This window comes from Schistocerca gregaria, chromosome 2 (assembly GCF_023897955.1).
Source record: "Schistocerca gregaria isolate iqSchGreg1 chromosome 2, iqSchGreg1.2, whole genome shotgun sequence".
NCBI lineage: Eukaryota > Metazoa > Arthropoda > Insecta > Orthoptera > Acrididae > Schistocerca > Schistocerca gregaria.
Genome location: NC_064921.1, coordinates 602,822,952 through 602,842,540, shown reverse-complemented (window position 1 = coordinate 602,842,540; position 19,589 = coordinate 602,822,952).

Below are 19,589 nucleotides of genomic sequence, written 5' to 3'. Positions count from 1 at the left end.
AAAGGAAAAAGTGGAATATTAGGAACCGTAATTATGTTATTCGTATGTAGGTACAACATTATAATACGAGGGTGAGTCAAATAAAAACCTTAAATTTGTAATAACAAAACGAAATTTCGCGCCGTTATCCTGTAAGTTTGTAAGCGTGCTACAAATAGCGTGCAGAATGGCCTGTAGGTGGCAGCATAGTGCAGATGCACACACACCGTTGCAGTATCAGTATAAAGATGGCCGCTCCACTTGCGAATTGCACCAGTGAAGAACAGAGTTCTGTTATTCGATTTTTGCGTAGTGAAGGTTCAGTACGGTGATGCATGTTTGTCACAGCAGCAATCTACGAATGGAGTAGGAAGTTCGCAAATGGTATGACTTCAGTGGAAGATGCTCCTCGTCCAGATTAGGCATAACGAGTTGTGACTCCACAGAACATTGCAGCAGTTGACGCCATAGTGAAGGAAAACTGCCGAGTGACACTGAATGACATTGCAGCATGTTTACAGATTAGTCATGGGTCAGCACATCACACTGTGCATGATATGCTCCAGTTTCACTCCTGAAATGAGAGAACGACGTGTTGATGCTTGTGAAGAACTTCTTCGGCGCTTTGAACGAGAAGGTGATGGCTTCCTTGCAGGAATCGTTACTGGGGACGAAATGTCCCGTCTCCGGCCATCCTGATTTAGGTTTTCCGTGATTTCCCTAAATCGCTCCAGGTAAATGCCGGGATGGTTCCTTTGAAAGGAAACGGCCGATTTCCTTCCCCATCCTTCCCTCACCCGAGCTTGCGCTCCGTCTCTAATGACCTCGTTGTCCACGGGACGTTAAAAACTAATCTCCTCCTCCTCCTCCTCCTCCTCCTGGGGACGAAACCTGGATTCACTTCCAGCAACCGGAAACGAAGAGGGCGAGCAAGGAATGGCGCCATTTCACATCGCCAAAACCAAAGAAGTTTCGAACAGAACCCTCAGCAGGAAAGTTTTGCTGACTCTCTTTTGGGACGAAAAAGGCGCCATTTTGGAACGTTACATGCCTAGAGGGACCACTGCCACCAGTGCATCATACACAGATCTCCATCTGCGGCCTGCAATCAAATCAAAGCGACGTGGACTGCTGTCAACAGGTGTCCTTTGCCATCAGGACAATGCAAGCCCCACACTGCCCGAACAACAGCTCCAACAACCACAGACCTGCGTGTTGAGTGTCTTACTCATCCACCATACTCACCAGACCTTGCCTCATGCGATTTACATATGTTTGGATCACTCAAAGACAGTGGGAGGAAAGAAGTTCCGTTCTGATGAAGAGGTACGCCAAAGGTGCATGAGTGGTTGCGCAGACTACCAAAAGAATTTTCTTCTAAAGGTATTTATGCACTTTGTAAGCGCTGGAGGACTTGCATTGAGCATGGGGGAGATTATGTTGAAAAGTGGTACAGCTTTGTATTACTTCTGCACAATAAATAAATTTTTAAAAAATATTTAAGGTTTTCATTTGACTCACCCTCGTACATACCTCTACTTTAGTTCCTTTATCGAGTAGATTGTTAAAAAGATTGAATTGTATTCCAACTTCTACACTTCCATAATAGTTGAAGTGATGTGTTCTGTAGTGAAGCGTAAATTGTACTTTGTTATAAGTAATATTTTACCACATATCAAACATTGTGCTCTTCCTTCGCTTTCGGTGAACAAGTAATCACACTCCCAACCAGAGCTGAACTGAAAAAGGGAACGCCGGTTTACCGCATTGCTTTGACTAGCCATTTCAACTACATAACACACGTTCCATAAGATAGTATTCTCAGACAGTTACATTGCCGTGGCTTTGCTTGCGCCTTGACTGCGCACATAGCCGTCTAGTCTTTAAACAGCACAAACTATTTGACGTCAGCTACGCTCCACTCCTCAGCTCTGCCAGCGCTCATGCAGGTGACTCCGGAAGCGCGGCTCCCTAATTGCCCACCTATAGTCCACGTGAGCACATAAAACGTGGAGACGGAAAAGGTTGGCAATACAGTTTTCCGCCTGAAGGAACACCTTGTGGTTCCCGGTTTCAGTCTGCATATCATTGCCAGGAAGACGTCTGTAACTGAGGACAGCCAAATATTCCTGATCTCTTTGACATTATACCTCACATCCAGCAACAGTGATACACTGGAAAATGTTTACTTCTAATGCTTTAATTCCTTAGTTACAAAGAAGGCAATGTTTAAGACCAACTCAGTTAAAATAAACAAACAAAACTTTAACCTAACAGTGAACCATCTACTATTAATGAGGTTTTAATTCTCTAAACCTTATTTAAGGAGATGTGACTTCTTACATTGATCGCATTACATATATTTGCTGCTATTGTCATCTGTGAATCTGCAAGTGCGAAGTGATCCTTGTGGTTTTACGACGCGTGTTTTTTTAAGCAAGTACCGTTTTGAAATTTTAAAAAAAGACGTTCTAAGATATCTCAATAATTTTATTTTTACATTATTACGGCATTTGTCATAACGTTGTACCAATTTTTAAATACCCTCCTCATAGGCGTCTGCCGCCTGACTTGATAACCACTGCATCACCACTGTTTTGACTTCGTCATCGTCTTGAAGACACTGACCGCCCTGGTGTTTCTTCAAGTGCAGGAACAGATGGTAGTCACTGGGCGCAAGATCGGGGCTGCATGGTGGGTGATCTAGAGTTTCCCATCGAAAAGATGTGATGAGATCTTTGGTCTGATTCGCCACATACGGACGGGCATTGTCTTGCAGCAAAATGATTCCCTTGTTCAACTTCCATGGACTGTTGCTTTGATTCTGGTGTGACGTAGGCCTCCCATCTTTCATCGCCCGTAACTATTTGGCTTAAGAAATCATCACCGTCGTTGTGGTACCACTCAAGGAAAGTCAAGGTAGTGTGTAAACATTTAGTTTCGTGCACATCCGTTAACATTTTTTCGGTACCCAACGTGTGCACAATTTTCGGTAATTCAAGTGCTCGGTCACAATGCCATACAAAACACTACGAGAAACATTAGGAAAGTCATCCCGCAAGGAGGAAATCGTAAAGCGTCTGTTTTCTCTCACCATATTGTCCACTTCCTGCGCCAAACTTTCATTAACGACCGAAGGACGCCCACTCCGTTGTTCATCATGCACATTTGTGCGGCTATTTTTAAATGCTGTCACCCATTTTCTTACCATTCCATCATTCATAATGTTTTCTCCGTAAACTGCACAGATCTCACGATGAATATCGATCGCTTTTAGGCCTTTAGCACCAAGAAACTTATAACAGCCCGTACTTCACAGTCGGCGGGACTCACGATTATCGGAGGCATCTTAAACACTCAGTACACAACGTAAACAAGGAAGAATCAGAATGTAATGGCGTCAATGCGTAGATTAAGGTACAGGCTTTCATGTAAAAATAAAATTATTGAGATATCTTAGCACGTCGTCTTTTAATTTCAAAATGGTACTTACTTAAAAAAACACGCCTCGTAGTTTTTGCTCGGTGTGTCACAAATCGATCTCTCTCAATACAATTGACAAGATTCGGCCATTTAACTTAGTTGGAACATCCGGGAAAGAAGAGTGTAATGCACATAATGAAATGAGATATGGGCATATGAAGGTAAAAACAGTCTGACAAATTGTTGTTATAACTGACAAGCCGAAAAATTATGACCTCTCCCACCGCGACGGGGATGCCGCCTGGTGGCGTTGCGCACAAGTGACGCGGCAACAACAGTACAAAAGTATGTAAGGAGAACAGACACGGACGGGGATCATCCTACCGAAGATATGGGCTGCAAATGGAGAAATTCATTGAGATAAGCGACTTTGACAAATGGAATATTATTATTAAGCAAAGCGTGTAAAAGAGTATCTCGAAAACGACGAAGGTGGTCGAATTTGCACGTGCTATTGCCGTGAGCATTTACGCAAAGTGACAGGACAGTGAAACTACCATTAGGTGCTCAATGATTGGGCGTCCACGACTTCACAGAATGTGATGTTCGCAGGCTTGTCTGCTCCGTAAAGTAGAATAGACGGTGATCTGCTGCAACTCTGCCGAATTCTGGTGCACGAACAAGTGTTTCGGATCTCACTGTTCATCGGACATTGTTGAACATGGAGCTCCGCAGCAGACCAGCCATACGCGTTCACATGTTGACCCAACGACGCCTTCAGTTACGATTGACCTTCGATCAATGGAAACGTGTCGGCTCTTTGTGTGAATCACATTTTTTCTACGCTAGGTCGATAGTTGTCTCCACAAACACCGCAATGGAGGTGAAACGCGCAACACGCCACAGACGCAGTCTGGTGGGCCCAGTACTATGTTATGGGAGACATTCTCCTGCGCTTTCATTGGACCTGTGGTAGTAGCCGAAGACAGGCTGACAGCTGCGAATCACATGAACCCCTTCATGCTTGATGTCTTTCCCGACGGTGATGTTATCTTTCATCAGTATAAGTGTCCGTGTCTCTGAGACAGAAGCGTGATACAGTGGTTTGAGGAGCATTATAGTGAACTCACATTGACGTAAAGGGCGACCAAATTCGCCTGACATTCCTATGGAACCCATCTGGTTGGCTATCGGGCGTCATCACTGCGTAAGCAAATCAGCGGCCAGTTATTTACGCGAATTACATGACCTGTACCTAGACATCCAATGTTCATACCGCCACAAACCTGGCAGCAAACTGTCGGATCTCTGATACGCAGAATCAATTATGTATTTGGGGGACAAGAAAGGAGCCTCCACGAAGAGTATGTGAATGCAATACACATACTCGGGCGTCCCCTGGGCGGTTGTATACCGGCTGATCCTTTCACTCTAGAAGCAACATGACAATCCAACAGAAAAGGACCTTATCAGGCCCAGCACTGACGATTATCTCTGTAAATATTGAAGACCTGTCTGCATGCAAAGAACGTTTACTACAAGACCTCTGTGAGAAAGAGAAATGTGACGTCCTGTGTCTACAAGAAACTCACAGAGATAGCACACTCAAAAGACCCAAGATAAACGGCATGCGACTAGTAGCTGAAAGGCCACACCGACAGTATGGCAGCGCAATCTTTACCAGTCCAAACATACAGATCCTTTCAAGCAGTATAAACGACATCAATGGACAAAGCCATAGGGAAATGCAAGCTAAGGAAGGCCCCGGGCCTGGACGGGATTTTTGTTGAACAGATTAAACACTTTGGTCTAAACGTTAAATAATGGCTACTGAAACTGTTTAACAATTGCATGGAAACATGTCAGATTCCCACAATCTGGAGGAAGGCTAAATTTATTGCCATTTTAAAACCAGGCAAAAATGCTGATGACCCCAGAAATTTTCAACCCGTATCACTTCTCTGCCATATCTTTAAAATCTTTGAAATAATACTCCAGGATCGCTTCTCCAGTGCCATAGAAGCCTACCTAATCCCCCAACAAGCAGGTTTCCGCCCAGGGAAAAGCACTACATCTCAGGTAATTAACCTCACGCAACTGATTGAAGACGGCTATGAGAACTGGAAAATAACCGGTATCGCCTTTATAGACTTGACAGCCGCATATGACACCGTCAACTTGCGTCTGCTAATGAACAAGCTGTATGCCATTACCAGGGACTTTAAATTCACATCCACAGTTAGAAGTCTGTTAGAGAACCGTAGGTTCTCTGTGGAATTCCAAGGGATGCATAGCAGGTGGCGGGCCCAGAAAAATGGTCTCCCTCAGGGCAGCGTACTGGCACCCTTACTTTTTAACATATACACCAATGATCAACCACTGCCAGCTGAGGATGTTGAGACAAAGCTCACGGATGCGCTAGACATGCTCTGTCAGTACTACGCCGACAATCAACTCAAGCCGAATCCTAGCAAAACATGTTTGCGCCTTCCATCTCCGTAACAAGCAGGCATCCCGTAAGCTGCATGTCTTCTGGAAGGACACACTCCTCGAACACTGCGTTAACCTCAAATACCTAGGAGTAACCCTAGACAGGGCTCTGTCGTATAAACAGCACTGTATTAACACCAAAATGAAGGTGAGCGGCAGAAATAATATTCTTCGGAAAGTAACGAACTCCTCCTGGGGCGCAAAGCCAGAGGTAGTGAGGACCACAGCACTAGCAGTTTGCTTCCCAGCAGGCGAATATGCAAGCAGTGTCTGGTACAACTCTACCCACGCTAAACAGGTCGACATTGCTCTGAACGAGACCTGCAGGCTCGTCACTGGATGTCTGAAACCGACGCCAACAGACAAGCTCTACCATCTTGCTGGGATTGCACCTCCTGCAGTGCGAAGATAAGCGGCAGCCTATAGTGAAAGAGCGAGGGCTGATATGGCAGAGAGCCACCTCCTCCACAAAACTCAGCCAGCCACCAAACGCTTGAAATCTAGACGCAGATTTCTCAGAGCAGCCGAAGATTTTAGCGACCAACCTGGATCTAGGGTGGAGAGATGGAAGCGGTCGGGAGAAGGGCACTGGATGGAACCAAAGGAAGAATTGGCACCAGGTTACGATGAGACTGGGTGGTCTGGAGATCACTAAACAGGCTACGCACCAACACTGCACGGTCAAGAGATAACCTTATGAAGTGGGGATATTCTACTACATATAATCTCTGCGACTGTGGAGAGGTGCAGACGACCCTGCACATGTATAACTGCCCTGAATGTCCTTCACACTGCACTTTAGAGGATCTGATGTTGGCAACCCCAAATGCTGTCGACATAGCCCGCTTATGGGCCAAATGCCTATAACATTCTGTTTCTGTGCACACATATTTGTATATATATTTATATATATTTTCATATGCCTGTAATTAATTTTTTTCTGTGTGCTATTCATTTTTTTATATTCCTGTATCCATGGTGCTTCTGACACGAATAAAAAAAAAATTATGTATTTCGTTCCAAAGACGGACAAGCAAGCTATTAAGCAGGTGTCTCAACAGTGTAAGTCAAAAGAAAATCTTTGAAGCTCGTTAAAAGATATATTATTTCAAATCTCATTATTGAAGTTGACCTCGTGCGTTTTACTATTGGTATTTACATTTTTGTACATAGAGCGACCTGTTAACAATGAGAGGTATGTGGTATTCCAGTAACTACACAATCCTTGTGTATGGGGCAGTCGACAAGATTTTTTTCTTTTCGGACCTTGTCCTTAATTCTTTCTTTTGTGATACTTCCTAATTGTTGGCTGCAGGGACTCACGTTGAAAACACTACATTTTAACAATCATGAACTTAGAAATGTCTCAGTTATTCGCATCTGCAACAATCATTGCAGTTTCCACAGTGAATCTGAACCTTAAAATATCCGCACACGGTCTAATTCAGTTCATATGTCATCCTTTCGTAGTCTGACGAGGAAACAAGTGAATGTCATCCTCATCTTTCTAGTTACGTTAAATTGCTGATACCATGGAAGATATTGTGCGACAGAAAATGTGGCTGTATTTTTTTAACAACTTGTGCCCTAGATGTCCCTTTTCTTTCACCTTTAACTGATACGTCTGTTGTCATTTTGTTTACCGCAATTGTTTCCGCAGTCTCTTTACTACGCAAGTTCAGTCATTAATATCAATGTCTGTTTCATTTGCTATCTTTCGGTGAAACTAGAAAGCGGTCAGACTTTTTCACTTGCTTTGTTTTAGTTTCACTGTACATCTACATTAACTCGCTCAGGTTTTTGCCCTACTTATCCCAGAAGAGACTCATCACGATAAGCTTCGATAATATCCCACGTTGCTCTGTGTATCTTACTGGCAGCCTCCAGATGGGCTCTAAGCAACTGCCACTTAATCTTGCCCTCCAGCTGTGGCTACAATTAAACGACTGAATTTCCGAGCAGAGGAGACTTACTGCAATTGAAATTTGTAAATGGAGATATACCCGATCTCCATAATGTCGTTCAAAGACTTCCATCGTCCAATTTCCTCATGTGTTTCAGAATTAATCAAGCGATTTGCAAATTCACTGGTAACACAGTAATAAAGACCTTGTGTAGTGTTGTAGCAAAAGGAATGAACAACTCAACGGTAGCTTGTTAAGTCACGTTATGAACTACACGGGCATTTCCAAACACGAGCAGTGTCATTCAAGTCACGATGTTGTCGTGACAAACGGAGCAGCGGCAGCGGGCTGTCTACCAGTGGAGGCGAAGTGGAGCAAGGACGTGGCCGGCCAGCTGCCGTTCTTACTCGGAAGTTGACTTCTTTTCCTGTTAGACACAAGACACTTCTCCTATACGGAAATCATTGGGGCTGAGATTGTATTGCATTTTTGTTTGTTTATTTTTATATGTGACGAAATGGGTTTCTCCTGAAATCTGTAAAACAATTAAGAAGAGGAACTAACAGTAGTGCCTGAAACATAAACATATTTTCTCAGAAAGCTGCTTTACGATGTCATATTACCGGCTCATCACGAAGAGGATCTTTTAAGATTTTATAAGACTCGTAATAGAGGAGACGTAATCGAAATGTGTAAAAAAAAATAAGAAACAGAAAAGATGAGGCACAAATATCATATATATTTCTGTACGACCTGGAACCAAACTTACCACAGTTTGTTCGACACTGAAGAGTGAAAGAAACTGGCACGCCTGCCTAATATCGTGTAGGGCTGCCACGAGCAAACCAGTAGGCCTTCAGCTCCGAAAGCCCGTATCGATAACACTTCGTTGAATGGTTCGCGCGATGGCACTTGTTGATGTCCCAGGATTAAAATCTGCGGCAATTTGCGGATAGGTTGCACTTCTATCACTTTGAATGAATCTCTTCTGTCGTCATTGGTCCCGTTCAAATGGTTCTGAGCACTATGGGGCTTAACTGCTGAGGTCATCAGTCCCATAGAACTTAGAACTACTTAAACCTAACTAACCTATGGACATCACACACACCCATGCACGAGGCAGGATTCGAACCTGCGACGTAGCGGTCGCGCGCTTCCAGACTGTAGCTCCTAGAACCGCTCGACCACTCCGGCCGGCGGTCCCGTTCTTGCAGCGTCTTTTTCCGGGCGCAGCGATCTTGAAGATTTGATGTTTTACCGTATTCCTGATATTCACGGTAGACTGGTGAAATGGTCGTATGGAAAATTTCCACTTCATCACTACCTCGGAGATGCTGTGTCCCATCGCTCGTGCGCCCGTTATAATAATACTACGTTCAAACTCACTTAAAACTTAACAACGTGCCATTGTAGCAGCAGTAACCGATCTAACAACTGCGCCAGACACTTGTTGTCTTATGTAGGCGATGACTACCGCAGCGCCGTATTCTGCCTGTTTTACATATCTGTATTTGAATACCCATGCCTGTACCACATTACTGGCCCTTCCTTTTAGCACCTGATGGAGTGCCGGCCGCGGTGGTCTCGCGGTTCTAGGCGCTCAGTCCGGAATCGCGCGACTGCTACGGTCGCAGGTTCGAATCCTGCCTCGGGCATGGATGTGTGTGATGTCCTTAGGTTAGTTAGGTTTAATTAGTTCTAAGTTCTAGGCGACTGATGACCACAGATGTTAAGTCGCATAGTGCTCAGAGCCATTTGGACCATTTGGACCTGATGGAGTATCAGAATTTAGAATAAACGCGAAGTGCAGCATGTTCTGTTTCCCTAATGCAAATTTATAACGGAAGTGTTCTGTACTCTTCAAGGGCTGAGAACATACGAGAAATACACATAGAATTTAAATTATTATCTCGAAAAAATAAAGTTACATAATTATTATTTTTTGTTTGTTTCCAGCAACAGTACCTGTCCACAGTTCCGGTAAACATCGAAATCGGCTTGTCAAAGTACCGTCGCCCACCTGTAAGGGAGCCAACTAAATGGCACAGCCCATTCACAAAGCGGAATTTGGTTTTCCATTTTTGTAGGGAAACAACGCTGCAACACTCTGTGCCGAGTTGGTCTAAGCGTTCGCCAACAATGTATCACCATATAATACAGTGATTAAATGGAACAGACGTTCCCAGTGTGGTCAAACAAATGAAAACGAGAAAGACTGAAGAGGCAGACCATCTCTCTGTGAAGAACGGACAATCGCAAGAGAAGTGGAAACCCTAGTGCTCGAAGGTCGCCACAAAGCATTCAAGAGAACAGTGGAAAAAATGGAAAGCAGTCGTTGATCAGTTTTCAAAACTTAGCACAATGTTCTGAACAGTATCAAAGTCGCCAACTGTTGGGTTCCGCATTGTTCGCAGCCATTCAAAAAGCCTGCCCAATCGGGGCACCAGTGCAGATGTTTCAGGTCTATCAGAGCAAACCAGGTGACATTTTTAGCAGCCTTATCCCCATGGACAAACGGTATGTGTTTCACCATGCTCTGGAAACAAAGGTGCAAAGGAAGCAGAGGAAACATATCGATCCAGCACCGGGACAGGAACGTATTACTGAAATATCCTGACGAGGTTATGGGAGGCTATCAAGACGAATCATACCACGACGCTGTCCAATGAAGTGTTTTAGCTCCACGACAACGTCCCAGCTCATGCAACACATCTGCTGCTTTTCTGTGCTGTCAAATTTTGCCTCATTCCCGTACTTCCCTGACGTATCACCCGGTGATTTCCCCGTTTTTCCTCGGATGAAGAAACCATTGCTTGGCAGGCCTTTCCGAGGTGGAACTTTTGCTGAGCAGCCAAAATACAGACTTCTATAACCAAGGTATGTGGTGAGTCATCCATCGTCGAACGTGTCGCATACTTCTTGTCACATAGTGCAAGATGGGTTGCTAAGTGAAGATGTAGACGTGTTACCAGATATGTATCCTGAATCTAACACATTGGGCTGTTTCAACGTGTGCGTGACAAACTAAATAATTTAAAGAAGAAAGCACTGGTTCCCAGCGTATAGCTCTATTGGGCATTCTGCAGAGGTATGTGAACAACATGAGGAGACTTACGTTGGTTTTATTACGTATTGGGTTAATGTTAAAAGAAATCACTGAAAGTAAGTTCGGAAAATAACGAAAATAAAACTGAGGAAGACCTCAGTAGATCTAACACAGCCGTTGTTAGAAAACAGCGTCCTGAAGTGTTCCTAGCCTTGCTATGTCTTTTTGCGGCAAGTCCGGATGTTTGACGAGAACTGCAGGGATTACTTCAAGAAAATCAAGAAGTTCTTGTATTTTCAATTGTTGTGAAAGTGCTGAGAATACCTGCAAGTTATGTTTGTATCAAAAATTTGTACGATACAACAAACAGAAAAAGATGTCAATCCTATTCGGAAGCTCCTTTCCCCCTTACTCTTCTGACTGCCGCCGGCGTCGTTGCCGCACAACAAGTGTGGGACTCAATGGCACGGACCCCGCCCAGTTGCCCCAATTTTTTTTCGGCGTGACCAACTTCCTGCCTTGGTGCCAGCAGGCGAGAAGCGGTTCTGCGTTACGAACCTGGCAAGTGGCTCTCACCGTTGTGTATCTGTCCGTGCTCGGGACAGACGCCTGAATCCGATTATATTTGCAAAGTGCAGAATATCTGTTCAGTAGTATTCACGATTTATACAGACAGACATCAGTATTTCGTGCCAGTTACTTACTTTTGGTGGAAAATCTGTTGTCTGCAGACAGTATAGAATATCCTTCCGATAAACGATTCAAAAAGTGTGCTTATGAATTGAGTCTTCTTAAGTCTTTATGATGCAGAGCTGTGTAGTTTTCGGCCACCGCATATACTGACAAAGTTTTGTGTCGGGATAGCTGGCTTCGTTTCAATAATATGTACCACAACACGAAAGAAAAGACAGAAGAATCAAGACTTAATTTTCCGTGGACGATGATGCAATTAATGATAGTGCAGATGCTACAGATGCTGCGTATGATGCATTAATTTGGACGGGTAAATGTTGGGAAAGATTTGGCGGTGTTCTTTCCGAAGTAGCCATTTCATAATACACTCCTGGAAATGGGAAAAAGAACACATTGACACCGGTGTGTCAGACCCACCATACTTGCTCCGGACACTGCGAGAGGGCTGTACAAGCAATGATCACACGCACGGCACAGCGGACACACCAGGAACCGCGGTGTTGGCCGTCGAATGGCGCTAGCTGCGCAGCATTTGTGCACCGCCGCCGTCAGTGTCAGCCAGTTTGCCGTGGCATATGGAGCTCCATCGCAGTCTTTAACACTGGTAGCATGCCGCGACAGCATTGACGTGAACCGTATGTGCAGTTGACGGACTTTGAGCGAGGGCGTATAGTGGGCATGCTGGAGGCCGGGTGGACGTACCGCTGAATTGCTCAACACGTGGGGCGTGAGGTTTCCACAGTACATCGATGTTGTCGCCAGTGGTCGGCGGAAGGTGCACGTGCCCGTCGACCTGGGACCGGACCGCAGCGACGCACGGATGCACGCCAAGACCGTAGGATCCTACGCAGTGCCGTAGGGGACCGCACCACCACTTCCCAGCAAATTAGGGACACTGTTGCTCCTGGGGTATCGGCGAGGACCATTCGCAACCGTCTCCATGAAGCTGGGCTACGGTCCCGCACACCGTTAGGCCGTCTTCCGCTCACGCCCCAACATCGTGCAGCCCGCCTCCAGTGGTGTCGCGACAGGCGTGAATGGAGGGACGAATGGAGACGTGTCGTCTTCAGCGATGAGAGTCGCTTCTGCCTTGGTGCCAATGACGGTCGTTTGTGTGTTTGGCGCCGTGCAGGTGAGCGCCACAATCAGGACTGCATACGAGCGAGGCACACAGGGCCAACACCCGGCATCATGGTGTGGGGAGCGATCTCCTACACTGGCCGTACACCTCTGGTGATCGTCGAGGGGACACTGAATAGTGCAAACCGTCATCGAACCCATCGTTCTACCATTCCTCGACCGGCAAGGGAACTTGCTGTTCCAACAGGACAATGCACGTCCGCATGTATCCGGTGCCACCCAACGTGCTGTAGAAGGTGTAAGTCAACTACCCTGGCCAGCAAGATCTCCGGATCTGTCCCCCATTGAGCATGTTTGGGACTGGATGAAGCGTCGTCTCAAGCGGTTTGCACGTCCAGCACGAACGCTGGTCCAACTGAGGCGCCAGGTGGAAATGGTATGGCAAGCCGTTCCACAGGACTACATCCAGCATCTCTACGATCGTCTCCATGGGAGAATAGCAGCCTGCATAACTGCGAAAGGTGGATATACACTGTACTAGTGCCGATATTGTGCATGCTCTGTTGCCTGTGTCTATGTGCCTGTGGTTCTGTCAGTGTGATCATGTGATGTATCTGACCCCAGGAATGTGTCAATAAAGTTTCCCCTTCCTGGGACAATGAATTCACGGTGTTCTTATTTCAATTTCCAGGAGTGTAGTTCTAGGAGGTTTATCCACTCCATGGCTGTAGTTACAGCAGTAAGGAACAGGCTAGTAGATAGTACAGTTGAAGAGGAATGGACAGCTCTAAAAAGGGTCATCACAGAAGTTAGGAAGGAAAACATAGGTACAAAAGAAGGTACTAGAAGAAATACTTCAATTGATCGATGAAAAGAGGAAGTACAAAAATGTTCCGGGAAACTCAGGAATACAGAAATACAACTTGCTAAGGAATGAAATAAACAGGAAGTGCAGGGAAGCTAAGATGAAATGGCTGCAGATAAAATGTGACGACATCGACAAAGAAATGATTGTCGGAAGGACATACTCAGCATAGAGGAAAGTCAAACCAACCTTCGATCACATTAAAAGCAAGAGTGATAACATTAAGAATGGAATAGTAATTCCACTGTTAAATGCAGAGGGGAAAGCAGATACGTGGAAAGAATACACTGAAAGCTTTTATGAGGAGGAACATTAGTCTAATGTGATAGAAGAAGAAACAGGGGTAGATTTAGAAGAGATAGGGGATCCGGTATTAGAATTAGAATTCAAAAGAGCTTTGCAAGTCTTAAAATCAAATAAGGCAGAAGGAATCGATAATATTTCATCATAATTTCTAAAATCATTGCGGGAAATAGCAACAAAACAACTATTCACGTTAGTGTGAGAAAGTATGAATCTGGCGAAATACCATCTGACTTTCGGAAAAGCATCATCCACACAGTTCCCAAGTCATGGTCTGTGCGGCTGGTCCCAGCGAAGCTTCGAGTCCTCCCTCGGGCGTGGGTGTGTGTGTTTGTCCTTAGGATAATTTAGGTTAATTAGTGCGTAAGCTTAGGGACTGATGACCATAAGATTTCACACACATTTGGACATTTTTTTAATAAAATGGTGCAAGATGTTCGAAATTCTGAGAAAAGTAGGGGTAAGCTATAGGGAGAGACGGGTCGTGTACAATATGTGCAACAGGCAGGAGTGAATAATAAGAGTGGAGACCAAGAAAGAAGTGTTCGTATTAAAAAGGGTGTAAGCCAAGGAAGCTAGGATGGAAATAAAAGAAAGGTTCAGGAATGGAATAAAAACTCAAGGTGACAGGATATCATGAAACGATTCGCTGATGACATTGCTACCCCGAGTGAAAGTGAAGAAGTATTTCATGACCTGCTGAACGGAATGAACAGTCTAATGGGTACAGAGTTTGGATTGAGAGTAAATGGAAGAAACACGGAGGTAATGAGAAGTAGTAGAAATGAGAACAGCGAGAAACTTAACATAAGGATTGATGGTCAGAAAGTAGATGAAGTTAAGGAATTCTGCAGTAAAATAACCAATGGCGGATGGAGCAAGGAGGACATCAAAAGCAGACTAGCAATGGCAAAAAGTGCATTCCTGGCCAAAAGAGATCTACTAATATCAAACATCGGATTTAATTTGAGGAAGTCATTTCTAAGAATGTACGTCTGGAGTAGAGCATTGCTTGGTAATGAAACATGGACGGTGGGAAAACGGGAACAGAAGAGAATCGAAGCATTTGAGATGTGGTGCTACAGACGAATGCTGAAAGTTAGGTAGACTGATGAGTTAAGGAATGAGGAGGTTCTGCGCAGAATCGGAGAGGAATGGAATATGTGCACAACACTGATACGGTGAAGGGACAGGATGATAGGATATCTGTTAAGACATGAAGGAATGACTTCCATGGTACTAGAGGCAAGTGCAGAGGGCAAATACTCTAGAGGAAGACAGAGATTGGAATACATCCAGCAAATAATTGGGGAAGTAGGTTGCAAACGCTACTCTGCGATGAAGAGGTTGGCACAGGAGAGGAATTTGTGGCGGGTCGCATCAAACCAGTCAGAAGACTGATGACAGAAAAAAGTCTCGCTTTAAAATAACGCCGGAGTTTCAACAAAGCAGTAGAATGAAGCGGTAACTGCAGAGAGTTCTGCAAGCAGTGTCAGAGCACGTAATCTCATAACCAGATTGTTACAATAGCTCGCTTATGTCGACCGTTCCCAGACCATTTTTACTCCTCTAATAAATTATAAAACGTTCAGAATGTAACGACAAACATTACTGACCGACGAGAGGAAACCACAATCCATGTGATAATTTGCTTTTAAATAGCAAGGAGGGCGTCTCTGAAAAGACGAGTTTGTTGACAGGTACAATAATATAACCTTAAATGTTAGGAACACTTTTCGGAAAGCACACACATCAAAAAAAGTTTTGCATCACGTCGGTTCCTAGAGTTCCGGAACCCGTACAGAAAATTGGAAAAGAGATGAACATAATCATTTCTGTCCTTTCTATTGCTCATAAAAACCACACATTGCGTATTGTACCACCACACAACGAGACCTTCAGAGGTGGTGGTCCACACCGGTACCTCTAATACCCAGTAGCACGTCCTCCTGCATTGATGCATGACTATATTCGCCGTGGCGTACTATCCACAAGTTCATCAAGGCACCGTTGATCCAGATTGTCCCACTCCTCAACGGCGATTCGGCGTAGATCCCTCAGAGTGGTTGGTGGGTAGACCTTTTCAGTCTATCCCAGGCTTGTTCGATAGGGTTCATCTCTGGAGAACATCCTGGTTACTCTTGTAGAGCGATGTCATTACCCTGAAAGAAGTCATTCACAAGATGTGCACTACGGGGGCGCGAATTGTCATCCATGAAGACCAATGCCCCGCCAATATGCTACCGATATGGTTGCACAATCCGTCGCACGATGGTATTCACGTATCGTACAGCCGTTACAGCGCCTTCCACGACCATCAGTCGCGTACGTCGGGCCCACACAATGCCACCCTAAACAGAAGGGAACCTCCACCTTGCTGCACTAGCTGTAAGGCGTTCAGCCTGGCCGGCCGCGGTGGTCTCGCGGTTCTAGGCGCGCAGTCCGGAACCGTGCTACTGCTACGGTCGCAGGTTCGAATCCTGCCTCGGGCATGGATGTGTGTGATGTCCTTAGGTTAGTTAGGTTTAAGTAGTTCTAAGTTCTAGGGGACTAATGACCACAGCAGTTGAGTCCCATAGTGCTCAGAGCCATTTGAACCATTTTTTTCGTTCAGTCTGACCGGGTTGCCTCCAAACACGTCTCCCCGAAGATTGTCTGGTTGAAGGCATATAGCTGAAGAGAACGTGATGCTAATCCTGAGCGGTCCATTCGGCATGTTGTTGGGCTAATCTGTGCCGCGCTGCATGGTGTCGTGGTTGCAAATATGGAAGTCGCCATGGACGTCGGGAATGAAGTTGCGCATCATGCAGCCTATAGCGCACAGTTTGAGCCGTAACACGACGTCCTGTGGTTGTTCGAAAAGCAATATTCAATATGTGGCGTTGCTGTCAGGGTTCCTCTGAGCCATAATCCGTAGGTAGCTGCCCTCCACTGCAGTAGTAGCCTTTGGGCGGTCTGAGAGACGCATGTCATCTACAGTTCCTGTGTCTCTGTATGTCCTCTATGTCCGAGCAACTTCGCTTCGGTTCACTCCGAGACGCCTGGACACTTCCCTTGTTGAAAGCCCTTCCTTGCACAAAGTAACAATGCGGACTCGATCGAACCGCGGTACTGACAGTCTAGGAACCTCCGAGCTACAGATATTCCTGGTGGAATGACGGGAACAGATCGGCTGTCGAAGCCCGTCTGTCTAATAGGCGCTGCTCATGCATGGCTGTTTACATCTTTGGGCGGGTTTAGTGACATCTCTGAACAGGCAAAGGGACTGTGTCTGTGATACAGTATCCACAGTCAACGTCTGTCTTCAGGAGTTCTGGGAACTCTTTTTGATGTGTCTATTGACGCTTTGGAAATCATAAACATTCCGAGCAAGTTGAACTTTAGATTTAGTGTAGGCAAGAAGTGATTTAACTCACAATCAGATGCAAATGCCGGGCCAAATAATTGACAATTTCAGTATAATAATCCATTGCGTATATTCTGGGAATTTAGCCGGTTGCTGAGGCTGAGTGGTTCTACGCGCTTCAGCCTGGAACCACGCTGCTCCCACGGTCGCAGGTTCGAATCCTGCCTCGGGCAAGGTTGTTATTTGTGATGTCCTTAGGTTAGTTAGATTTCAGTAGTCCTAAGTCTAGGGGACTGATGACCTCAGATGTTAAGTCCGATGGTGCTTAGAGCCATTTGAACCATTTTTCTGGGAATTTAAAGATTAGGCTCCTGCTGCAGCTAGTTTCACCTGGGTCGGAGTGGGTAAGCCTTTGGGCGCTCAGAATTTGGAGTGTGGGAACGGACAGACGGTCTCTAAATACCACTGTCAAAAGAATGAATAACCATCTTTCACGACGGGGATGTGCAGGAAGAGAGTCAATGAAGTTCTGGAAGGTGCTCGCAGGGATATGGATCCACAATGACTCCAATGCCATGGTCAGCTGCGCTACTTTTCTCTGTTGAGGGTCCATGGCGCGAACAGCCCGGTCGAAGTAATCCTAAGTATTTTTGATTGGTTTTAAATCAGGGGAGTTTGGTGGCCAGGAGAGTACGGTCAACTCATCATGTTGCTCTTAGAACCACGATGCATTGTTGTGCTCGTAGATGTCATCGTGCAGAGGAGAAAACAAATTGCATGTAGGAACTTTGGAAATTTGTGGTATGTTCCTATGGAACCAAACTGCTGATGTCATCGGTCCTTGAGCTTACACACTACTTAATCTAACTTAAACTAACTTACGCTAAGCAGAACACACACACCGATGTCCAAAGGAGGACTCGAACCTTCGAAGAGGGGAGCCGCGCGAACCGTGCAAGACGCCTGAAACCGCGCGGCTATTGCATGTAGGAGAGGACATATTTCCCAAGAACACATTGTAGCGGGACTTTGAATTTCGCCGCGCTGCACTCGTTCCCTCAGATATAAATTATACCGTCGCAGCGGTATGAGCGCTCGACGGCAGAGGAAATACTAAAATTGTAACTCTTTTTTTGTTTTTCTATCCGTCTATTGTCTCTCGAGAGCGGAAGCTTAATGCAGACGTGAAAAACTTATTAGCTGGTCTTGATCTGATTAAGACGAAAAAAACTTATTAATGTGTAGACATATTGTGGATGTTGTTATGAAATTCGGAGGATGGAAGTAGCAACGTAAAATAAATTGCATTCAGTGTCAAGATGATTATAATTTCTATAAATTAGTGATTTCTGGACGATTGCAAGATTTCGGAGCAGCTGCTACTTTCATGCAGAAATGAAGTAGGAGATTTTTGAAGACCTGGACTCGGCACGAAAGAAGACATGTTAACATGGTAAAGGATGAACTTATCTACGCCATTTCCCTCTGTTAGTCACATTTGTTATTCTCTGTTCCTTTTCAAATAATTTTTGTAGTGGAAATTGGTTTGACTTTTTGCTCAGAAACGCCACAAGGACCACCCCAACAATAGCTTTTCCGAATCACGAAGTCCGATAACTTTTCTGTAATACGAAGTCCGATTTGCATTTCATTCTTTCCCTTTTTTCACGGTCATTAACGATTTTTTAAAACCCCCTTTTTATTCACCATTTCTTCCCACATTTTCAACATTTTCTTTTCTTTTCTTCTCATTTTCTTTTTTATTAACCACTACAACACACACATTTCTATAGATCCATTGTGCTTTCCATAATGACGAGATCACCGAGGAAATGCCACAAAAACTTTCCCCAGACTACGACGCTCTCTCATCCAACCTGGACCCTTCCGTCGATTGTCGCAGGTCCGTACACGCCAAATGCCATCTGTCCGACCGAACACAAAACGTGGTTCCACATGAAAGGCTGCCTGTCGCCACACAGTGGACGTCGAGTTGCGGTACTGGAGTGCAAATTCCAGCCTTCGTCCACGATGAATAGCAGTCAGCACGGGTGTAGAATCGGGCACCTGCTGCGGAGGCCCATATGGAGCAATATTCGCTGAACGATCATTGAGAAGACAATGTCGATAGCCCCTTGGCTCTTCTAGGTGGACAGCTGCTCAATAGTTGCCCGTCTATTCGCCCGTACAGATTTCCGCAGCCATCGTTCACTCCTCTCATCTATGGCCCGTGGTGTATTGCGGTTGCCTCGGCACCAGTTTTGGATAGCACCATACTGCCGGGCACGGTATACTTTAACCTGTTCTGAGCTGCTTCCACCCTTGGCCCAGATTGTGCCAATTTGAACATCAGATAGCTCGGTCCCTTCCCGCGTTACGACAACGACATCCCTATTTTCCGCGGCCCCCGACACGCTTTATACAACCCTCACTGACACAGGTATTAGCTGTCGTCTACGA